Source organism: Herpailurus yagouaroundi, unplaced genomic scaffold (assembly GCF_014898765.1).
Source record: "Herpailurus yagouaroundi ecotype Mexico unplaced genomic scaffold, PumYag 208, whole genome shotgun sequence".
NCBI classification, from domain to species: Eukaryota; Metazoa; Chordata; class Mammalia; order Carnivora; family Felidae; genus Herpailurus; species Herpailurus yagouaroundi.
In genome coordinates this window covers 9,455,960-9,467,004 of record NW_024412439.1, presented here as the reverse complement: position 1 = coordinate 9,467,004, position 11,045 = coordinate 9,455,960, and positions in this window count along the sequence as shown.

Here is an 11,045-nt window from a genome sequence, read left to right as displayed (position 1 = left end):
TTACTGCAGCGAATAAATGACAGAGAAAAGGTAGAATTGAAATTGGAATAGCTTTATAACCCCTGAAAATAATGGATCTAGGCAATCATCATGAAGCGTTTGCTAAGTCACAAGAAGAAAAGCAAATGAACTTTTGTCTCCTGGTGCAAGTATATAAGCCAACATAATATATACACACATACACAACCAAACCTAAATCCAATCAAGCCTCTAGACCCTACTGCTGATTGACGGCAAATCCAGAGAACAGACACACATGTTAAACATCACCAGGGGAGAGCAATCTGAAAAGTTCGGGAAATTTTACAGGACAAGGAACCCAGTTTCTTCAACAATAAATTGCAAGGATATTAAAAAGAAGGGAGAGAGGGAGGTTATAAGAGAGATCTGTAGGTCAAAATCAAGAGACGAAATGTATCAGCAAACCTAACGTATGGACCTTATTTGGAACTTGGTCAAACAAACTGCGCAAATATATATATATATAACATATGTGTATCATATGTTATATATATATATATATGTTAACTATATACATATGTTAACATGTATATATATATCATATATATGTTTAAAAATATATGTCTTTTTTTAACTTTTTCAAACATTTTTATTTATTTTTGACAGAGAGAGACAGAGCATGAGCAGGGGAGGGACAGAGAGAGAGGGAGACACGGAATCTGAAGCAGGCTCCAGGCTCCAAGCTGTCAGCACAGAGCCCGACATGGGGGGCTCGAACCCACAAACTGTGAGATCGTGACCTGAGCCGAATCAGACGCTCAACCAACTGAGCCACCCAGGTGCCCCTATTTTATTTTTTAGAGAAAGAGAGAGAGAGAGACAGAGTATGAGCAGGGGAGGGTCAGAGAGAGAGGGAGACACGGAATCTGAAGCAGACTCCAGGCTCTGAGCTGTCAGCACAGAGCCTGATGCGGGGCTCGAACCCACAAACCACGAGATCCTGACCTGACCTGACCATGACCTGAGCCGAAGTTGGATGCTTAACTGACTGAGCCACCCAGGCGCCCCTATGTTTTATATGTGTGTGTGTGTGTGTGTGTGTGTGTGTGTATAAAACAATTGGGAAAAAATGAACACTGGTTGGATGTTTGATGATAGAAAGCAGTTATTGCTAATTTTTTAGGCATGATAATAATACCGTGGTTATTTGTAAAAGCAATCTACAGATACATACTTAAATATTTAAGACACAATAATACGATGTTGCAACTTATTCAAAATAACCCGGGAGGAGTGGGTGGTTATTATTGAAGCAAGACTGTCTCTGAGTTAGGAATCCCTGCAAGCTGGGTGCCAGGTCATAGTGGCCTGAGCCCAGTTCATCATACAATTCCTCTCTGCTTTTGTCTACGTTTGAATTTTTCCACAATACAAAGTCAAAAAGAAAGAAGGTAGCTAAAAGGTATTTTTAATTACAAAACTTACGCATGCTTTTTGAAAGACATTAAAATAATATACAAGTGTAGAAAGTCGGGGCGTGTGCATGGCTCAGTCGGTTAAGTGTCCGACTCTTGATTTCAGCTCAGGTCGTGATCTCCCGGGTTCGTGAGTTCGAGCCCTGAGTCGGGCTCTGTGCTGACGGCCTGGAGCCTGCTTGGGATTCTCTCTCTCCTTCTCTCTCTCTGCCCCTTCCTCCCCCCTTCAACATAAATAGAAACATTTTTAAAAATCTTAAAAAAAAAAAAAAAAAGAAAGTGAAAATTCACCTCTCTTTCACGCCCCCTGCTCTAGGACCTCAGGAGTAATCGCTACGGGTCAGTAGATTCTGTGAGAGTATTTTGTATTCCTGCCCACAGGGAATGCACGCCCTTACCCTAACGTGTCAGGCTTAGCCATGGACTTGTCTGACCAATGAACTGTGAGCAGAAGTGACCAGAGTCACTTCTGAGGAGACTCTTTTTTTTTTTTTTTAATTTTTTTTTCAACGTTTTTATTTATTTTTGGGACAGAGAGAGACAGAGCATGAACGGGGGAGGGGCAGAGAGAGAGGGAGACACAGAATCGGAAACAGGCTCCAGGCTCTGAGCCATCAGCCCAGAGCCTGATGCGGGGCTCGAACTCCCGGACCGCGAGATCGTGACCTGGCTGAAGTCGGACGCTTAACCGACTGCGCCACCCAGGCGCCCCTGCTTTTATTTTATTATTATTTTTTTAACTCAATAATGTATCATGGGCATTTGAGTCTACCTTGAAATAAAACTGATCTGAATTTCCAAAAGCCCCCAAATGGTTTCTTAATGCCAGAAATGTCGATTTCTTTAAATCTTTTAAAACTTTATCTATTTTTATTAAAAAAATTTTTTTAATGTTTAATTATTTTTGAGAGAGACGGAGTGCAAGCAGGGAAGGGGCAGACAGAATCTGAAGCAGGCTCCAGGCTCTGAACGATCAGCAGAGAGCCCAATGGGGGGCTCGAACCCATGAACCATGAGATCACCACCCGAGCCGAAGTTGGACGCTCAACCGACTGAGCCACCCAGGTGCCCCAAAAATTTATTTCAGAGAGAGGGAGCACATGAGTGTGGGAGAGGGCGCAGAGAAAGAGAGAGAGAGAGAGAGAAGGGGGGGGGATCCTAAGCAGACTCCACACTCAGCGCAGAGCCTGACTTGGGGCTCAATCCAATGACCCAGGGATCATGACTCCAGCTGAAATCAAGAGTCGGACACTCCACGGACTGAGCCGCCCAGGCGCCCCTCTGTTTCTTTAAAATAGGGGTCAGTGGAGAGGTTCTCCAGGAAACACTCGTGCGGGAAGCAAGCTGAGTGTGTTGGTGGGTGCATCAGAGGCCTCGGTATCAGTGGAGTAGACAACGCTCCCACTGAGATACAAAATACATGTCCCCACTTGTTTTTATTAAAAACATTTTTTTTGTTATTTTGTGAGAGACAGAGGGAGACAGAGTGGGAGCAGGGGAGGGGCAGAGAGAGAGGGAGACACAGAATCCGAAGCGGGCCCCGGGCTCCGAGCTGTCCCCACTCTGTGCCACTTGAACCAACAGAGTAGGGTAGAAGGGATACTGTGCTACTCTCCACACCCAGGGTTTAAGAGGCAGACCATGTTCACTTCCTGTCTCTTAAAACTCACACGCTTACAGCTGTGTTCTGCTGAACAGACCCCATGAAGAGGGGGAGGGGACCAACAGACATCAGCCTTCCAGCCTTTCCCGCCAAAGAGATCAAACCCAAGAGTGAAGCCATCTTGGATGCTCCGGACCCTCCAGGCCTACTAGCTGAATCCCCCCGAATGACCCGGGCTGGTGTTACGTGGGACAGGAGGACCATCCAGCTGAGCCCTGGGCTGACCTATGTGTGCACCTGTAGCTGAGCCCGAACTCCTGATCTCTCCAACTGGAAGATAAATAAAACTGTTGTTATTAGCCATCGGGTTCTGTTTCTTTTTCTTAAGCCATCAAGTTTTGGGGTCATTTGTTAACGCAGCAATTAATAACCAGAACATTCCCCTACTCGGGACCTTGTCACGTCTTACCTGGAAAACCGCTCCCACATTCTGCCTCCTGCCCTTCCAACCACGTTCTACACTGTGATTGCTTTCGTGGAGATACTGTGCGGGGCTCCTGTTTTAAAATCAAAAAGTTATGGGGCACCTGGGTGGCTCAGGCGGTTGAGTGTCCAACTTCAGCTCAGGTCAAGATCTCATGGCTCGTGAGCTCCAGCCCCACTCGAGCTGTCAGCACACAGCCTGAACCCTGCTTCAGATTCTGCATCTCCCTCTCTCTCTGTCCCTCCCCTGCTCATGCTTTGTCTCTCTCTCTCTCTAGGAATAAGTAAACAGTAAAATAATAAATAAATAAATAAATAAATAAATAAATAAATAGTTACTGTCTTCCACTGGCTTCCATTGGCCTTCCAATACTTGTCTCGGAACCCAGCTTTCTTTCTTTCTTTTTTATTTTTTTAAGGTTTTATTTATTTTTGAGAGATCTACAGAGTGCGAGTGGGGGAGGGGCAGAGAGAGAAAAGGAGACACAGAATCCAAAACAGGCCCCAGGCTCTGAGCTGTCAGCCCGGAGCCTGACGCGGGGCTCGAACTCACGAACCTCCGGATCACACGCAGAGGCAAAGTCAGATGCTCAACCAACTGCACCACCCCAGCTACCTCTGAACCCAGTGTTCAAGGCTGCCTGATTCCCCCGTCAGACTTCTCATCTTCTACAACGGTGCAATTTTTGGCCTGTCCCCTTGTCCCTTTATAGTTTTTACCTTATTCAAGAAGTTCCTCCTCTGGGAATGCCCCTCCATTCCACATTATAATTTGGAAACACGCCTTTAGCATTCCTCGTTGCCAAGGAAGGCCCTGAAGATGGGGCTTCTGTCTTACTGTATTTATTTGAACTCATTCTTGAAACTAGCAAAGAGCCTGGATCTTTGTAGATCCTTGATAAGGATTTGTTGGACAGACAGGTGGATAAATGGATGAACGGGGCCTGGTCTCATTCCTCCGTTATCACAGGTCAGCAGCAAACAACTCCACTCTGATGACCCCTGTAAACCTCTCCCTCAGTCTGGTGGGAGATCCATTTGCCACAAATATGTCACCAGGCCGCAGATTCTGTGTCTCAGCCCTGCTTTCTTCCGTCTTGGTTCCTTTCGGAGGCAGGCTGTCCCAGGCAGGGGTACAGATGGTCCCTGGAAGCCTCACATCCTACCAAGCAACCCCCGCGGAAAAGAACGCTTCTCTGTACCAGTGGTTCCAGAAAAAGTCTAGCAATGAGGACGTGCCAGACACACCGGAGGCCGTTCTCGGTGCCAATCACTGTGGCCAAGGGGATGATGGACTGTGCTGATGGCCAGTCCGGGCTTTTCAGGAGACCACCCCGGCCCCCCCAGGGCTGGAACGGAGGTAGTGGGGGGATTACCCTAAAGGAACATGGCGGTGTTGTTACCAAAGGGAAGGAGAATAAAAGCAAGATAGGGAAACCAACAGATTCCACCCCACCTGTTCTAGAAGGAGATACCAAGCTTTGCACAAAAAGAGTGATTTTCTTTCAGACTGATGCTGGTCACCTGCTTTTTTTCTTGTTGTTTTTTTTTTTTAATTTTGATCATTGAAGTCTAGGTAACATCCAACGTCATGTTAATTACAGGTGTACAGGTACCTGTTATTTCCCGAACCTTAAAAAAAATGTTTTTTAAAGGTTTATTTGTTTTTGAGAGAGAGAGAGAGACACACTCTGGAAGAAACTAGCCTTGCTGACGCCTTGACTTCAGACTTCTAACGTTCGGGACTGTGAGAGAGGAGTGTCTGAGGTTCTATGCCACCTGGTTTGTGGTCATTTGTTGGGGTCTCTGAGAAGGAAGCCTATTCCTGTGTTTCTCTTTGACTCTCTCACGGCTACCGCACTCATGCACCTCTGACTCCAGATGCGGTGGGGGGGGGGGTTCTCTCCCACCAAGCACTTCTCAGGCACCAACTGGGCATCGTAGGACTCGGCTCAGTTCTGGCACTGTCCACATTAGAGCCCCCCCAGCTCAAGGGCTCCGTCCCGATGGTGTGCCCTCGGGCACCAACTCCAAGTCCGGGTTGTCACCTGTGCTTCCGAACGAACGGCCTGCTGGAGATCGGAGGTTCTGATGACCTCCCCTTGGGCTTGAGTGATTTGCCGGAGCGGCTCACGGAACTGGAGAAACCTTTTATTTACTAGATGACTGGTTTGTTATACAAGGACCTAGCTCAGGAACACAGCAGGTAGATGGGATCCAGAGGGTGGAGTATGGGGAAGGGGCTCAAAGCTTCCATGCCCTAAGTGCACCCCCCCCCAAGTGCCCAAGGGCTCCGAAGCCCCTCCTTTGGGGTATATACGGAGGCTACATTACGCTGTCACAATTGACGAAATCTTGGGTCTCTGGCAATTGATTCAACCTCCAGCCCCACCCTCGTCCCCAAAGCTCCCGCCCTCTAATCCCACCACTGGTTGTCCTGGCAACCAGTCCCCATCCTGAGGTGGCCTAGGAGCTTTCCAGAAGACGCCTCTTGACCGTAACAAGGCACGTTTTATGGCTCTCATCCCTTAGGTAAATCCAAGGGTTTTTGGAGCTTTGTGCCAGGAACTGGGAAGAAGACCAAATGTCTATTTCTCATTCTACGTCACAGTGTCCCAGCAGCGCTAGCAAAATCACATGCCCCCTTGTTTTCTGCCCCCGTCTTGCGAACCAATGCATTGCCGGGTTGCCTAAGGAAACTGTTTCCGTCACTTGCTGCCGACGTCCTAAATAATCCGTGTTACCTACTCTGCGGGGTAAGGATGCAAAGGAGATTAGACCCTGTTCCCTACCTTTGGGTCATCCTTCCTGTGGCACTAAGCCCAGCACCGTCTGACATGACTGCGGCCCAAACTAGTGAGGAGGAAGGGGGAGAAAAAAAATCCAGTGCCATACTGGGAAGGCAATTTCTTACCCCCTGATTAACAAAAGTAAGTCACTAGGGACAGTTCGACTCTGATCAAAAATGCTAATGGCTTCCCGTCTCATACAAGACGAAGGCTGAACTCCTTAACCTTGCGCGTGAGGCCCCAGCCCGTATTTCCACCATCTCCCACCATCCCAGGCTCCCTCCGTTCTACCGCCTTGCCTCCAGCCACATCCAATTACTAATTATTCCATGAGGGCACCATATGCGTCCGAAAGTCGTTAGAATCACTAGAGGAACCGCGTGCAGTCCTTTTCTGCATCTCGGAGTCCGACCCATCTACACTGGTTTCCCGGGGCTGATGATAAATTACCACCACGAGCTGGGTGGCTTACGTGGACAGGGATTTGTTCTCTCGTGGCTATGGAGGCTCAACGTCTGAAATCAGGGGTTCAGCAGGGCTGTGCTCGCCCCAAAAGCTCTACGGGAGGATCCCTGCATGCCCGCTCCTGGCTTCTGGTGGCTGCCAGGAATGGTGGGAGTTCCCTGGCCTGTAGACCCATCACTCCAACCTCTGCCTCTGTTGTCACATGGTGTTCTTCCTCCATACCTGCGTCTGTGTCCGACTCTCCCCAGTCCTTGGATGGGGGCTCACCCTGCTTCAGTATGACCCCCCCCCCCACTCGATCACACCTACAAAGACCCGAAGTTCACAGAAGTTCACATTTGCAGGTACGGGCGTTAGGACTTGCGTAAATCTTTTTGGGGGACGCCACCCTCCAAAGCCCGGCTGGAATCCACCTGCAGAAGCTCGCAGCCTTGCCTCATGGACAATTGTGAACTTCCTGGCGCTCGCAAGCCACAGGACAAGACTTCAACCCTCGTCCGTACGGCCCAAAGCCCTTGGCCAACCGGTAAGCAGAAACGCGGTAAAATGAGACAGAAGGTAGCTGTACTGTGAGCATGCCAGGATGGTTTTTGAGCCACCAGAAGGGAACAAAGGTAAAGCCGTCCTCCTAAGGACTGACGTGGGTTCAGTGTCTCTATCCCTCTTTTGCAGGCAACTCGCCTGCCTCGGTTTCCCACTTGTAACAGGCAGCGTATCTGCCCTTGCACCCTCTAGATGGGAGGGTTCTGAAATGCTCTGAGGCCCGAGAAGAGTCTTTGAGACCCAGGAGTGGCCCCTGTCCCGCGCCCGAAGCAGCCTGGAGGCTCCAAAACAGGCAAGAATCCCCTTGCTGCCTACCATTCCGTGACAGCCTCCAGCCCCAGACTCTGACGACCCCGTTGAAAACCCCAAATCTGACGCCCACCGGGAAGCCTTCTGTGCCAGCCTGCCCGATGGGGCGGCGCGGATCCCGCGATGCTTCTGGAAACCCATGGGCCAGTGACTGAGCCCCGATGGTGCGGCCCCCAGCAGCACTCCCTCCCACCCCCCGTGGCGTAAACACTTGACAGCAGTTGGAGGCATTGTGTCTGCCTGGAGACAAGAATAACACTGCGGAGTCCTACGCCTCCTGAAATAACTGAGAAATCATCGCCTGGTACCTTGACGCCTGTCTTTCAGGGCAAGACTTGCAGACAGTGGCCCAGCAGAACAGCTCGGTTTCCGCCTCTTCACCGGACTGTTTCCATCGGACCCCGAATCAGGCTCTGGGACCCGGATTCCAGCAACCTCTCGGTTAGGGTTCGGCTCTGCTGTTTTGGTGGTTCTTGCAGAATTGGGCGGTTGACATACGGACTGAGTGTCTGAGAGCAGCCGGCCTCCTTAGGAAAACCACCAAGATAGTCAAGAGGAAAAGGAGATACTGGTAACAGTCCTTTCCTAGCACTTACACCGCCTCATCAAGCACTGTTTTAAGCGTTTTGCACAGGTAGGTATCGCAACAGATTGCTGGGATCGTCTCAAATAGTCTCTGCCTTCTACTCCTTGTGGGAGAATTCTGTCTCCCCCACCACACTGACACCAAGCTTAGCCAAGGAAGTGTTTGCAGAGAGTAACATACGCCATTTTCAAGAACGAGCCTTAAGAGCCATTAAATGGATCCATCCTTAACCACCCTTTCCCGGCTGCCCCGATGCCAGCAGTGTTCCCGATAAGAAACATTCCTTCAGTCCCGTCCCAGGGGGAAGACCCAAAGTCACCCCGGAATGCACATGTGATATGAGCAAGAAACAAAGCTTTGTTTTCCTGAGCCACTGAGTGTTCGGAGATGTTCTCTACTACAATGCAACTTAGCCTAAGGTGTTTCTTATGGTGGGTGTCGCCTGAAATCCTACAACCAGGATTCCCATCCAGGCAGTCCCGCCTTAAGAGTCCATGCTCTCGACCACTTCACCACATCCCCTCCGAAAACGTCTTGTCGTCTTCCCGCAAGACCCCTTTAGCTGACAAGATCCCCATGTAGGCTCTGTTTTTCTTCATCTCCCATGGAGTTAATGAAGAAAAATCAGCAGATTGTTTGGCCCTCGGGAGGTAGGATAGACCAGGTAGACAGACTCTGCACGATCAAACACAACTGGTTATTGAGTGAGCCGGACTCATTGGTACGTAAACAGGAAACGATTTTATCTTTCCCACACCAGAGTCTCTCAGGAATTGAGAAACTCTGAAATCAAATTTTGCATGAGAACACCGATCTCAGGGTGCCTGGATGGCTCCGTGGGTTGAGCATCCGACTTTGGCTCACGATTCAGGAGTTCGAGTCCCGCGTCAGGCTCTGGGCTAACAGCTGGGAGCCTGGAGCCTGCTTCCGATTCTGTGTCTCCCTCTCTCTCTGCCCCTCCCTTGCTCGTGCTCTGTTTTTCTCTCTCTCAAAATTAAATAAACATTAAAAAAAAAGAGAGAGAAAAGAACTCTGATCTCTCAGCCATCTGATCTCTCTGATCTCCCCTGCCCCAGGTTTGGAAATTTGCAACAGGGAAGGGGTCACCGAGGTGGGGGGGGGTCCCCCTGATTTCGCTCCTCACTTTCACTGCCTCAGGCTCTTGTAGAATTAGGGCTGAGGATAGCATGGGGAATGAGGGGCAGGGCAAGTTTTTCTTGGCTTGAACGCTCTCTGCATGTGGCAGCTGGTCACATTCTGGCTCCTTGTGACAAGGGGTTCTTTTATGACTTCCCCAGAGAGCCTCCCACTGGGGACAGCCCACAGCACTACTTTGTGGTCTGGATAATGATCCACCTGGCTCACCACTCAGGGCTAAGTCAGCCCTCTTCCCCACTAGCTTCTGTATCCAACCTCTTTCTGCTGGAGTAGACGGGCTCTCCGCAGAAGATTCTCTTATCCTGGAGTCCTTTTTTGGTTCAACAACTGTATCTGGATATGTGTAGCCGGCATACAACAGATTGCACGTATTTAGAGTTCATTATAAGTTTTGACTTTTTTTAAGTTTTTAAGTTTTATTTTTTAAGTTTATTTTCTTTTGAGAGAGAGAGAGAGAGAATGGGGTTGGGGCCGAGAGAAGGAGAGAGAGAATCCTAAGCAGAGAGCCCCATGCGAGGCTCGAACTCCCGAAGCAGCGTGAGATCATGACCTGAGCCGAAATCAAGAGGCGGATGCTGAGCAGAAGGAGCCACCCCCCAGGCGTCCAAATAAGTTTTCACTTCTGAAGGAGCCCTAGGAACCAAAATCAAGATAATGAACATTCCATCACTCCCCCAAATTTCCTCATGACCTTTGGCGATTCCTCTCTCTCGACCCTCCCCAACCTCCCCGGGGGAACCCTGACCAGCTCTCTAGCGCACTGTAGATAATATGAGGCTTTCTAGAATTTCATATAAATGGCACCACACACAGTTGGGCTCTAAGTGGGCCACGTCTACTCAGCATCATTCTTTTTCGCTTCTTCATGGAGGCCCTATTCAAATAACATAAGCCTGGCCACTTTCCATGGGCACACAGGGACCACCGGAAGGTCCCTGCACCTGTGTCCGGTCTCTCAGTGGAACTGCAGCTGTCCTGAGCCCCTTTACTTTCCAGGTGTGGCAGGCTCCGGCATGAGGCCACCCCCTGGGACGAAGCCAGGCTCTCCAAGTACTTGAAGGTCCCTTTCGCGGGGCTCCCCCCTCCCTTCCTTTGCACCTCAGGGCGGATGACTCAGGGAAAGCCTTCCCTATCCAGTCTCCTGTGCACGCCTCAGTTTCCCTTGCACAATCTTCAGTGGCTGATGCTCCGAGGGACCCCCACCAGTTTCTTGGATCACTTTAGGGAGTTCCACACAGACGGTTCCGAGCCTGTCTTTAGTAGGTACGTGGGCACCTGACATCCCGTGTTCTCAGCGTGGGCGGCTCGGCTGAACCAGAGACAACAGGGTAAGTTTCATGTCAATACCCTGTGTGATAATTCGGAGGCTCAGGGAGGCCCTTGTGTAGAAACGCCCCTATGAGGGTTCTGCACCCAATTCCAACATCGGGGTGGGAGGGGGGCCCCACCCCCCACCCCCACCAGCTGGGTTTCCTACAATTCAACTCAGTCTCCAACTACAGGTTATCACCTGCGCTTCTGCCGGACCTGCTGGAGATGGGCGGTTCCAACGACCCCCTCCTTGGGCTCGATTAATTTGCTGGAGAGGCTCACAGAACTCGGGGAAACGTCTGATTTGCCGGATTACCTAGGTTTATTATAAAAGGATGTAATTCAGGGCCAGCGGGAAAGAA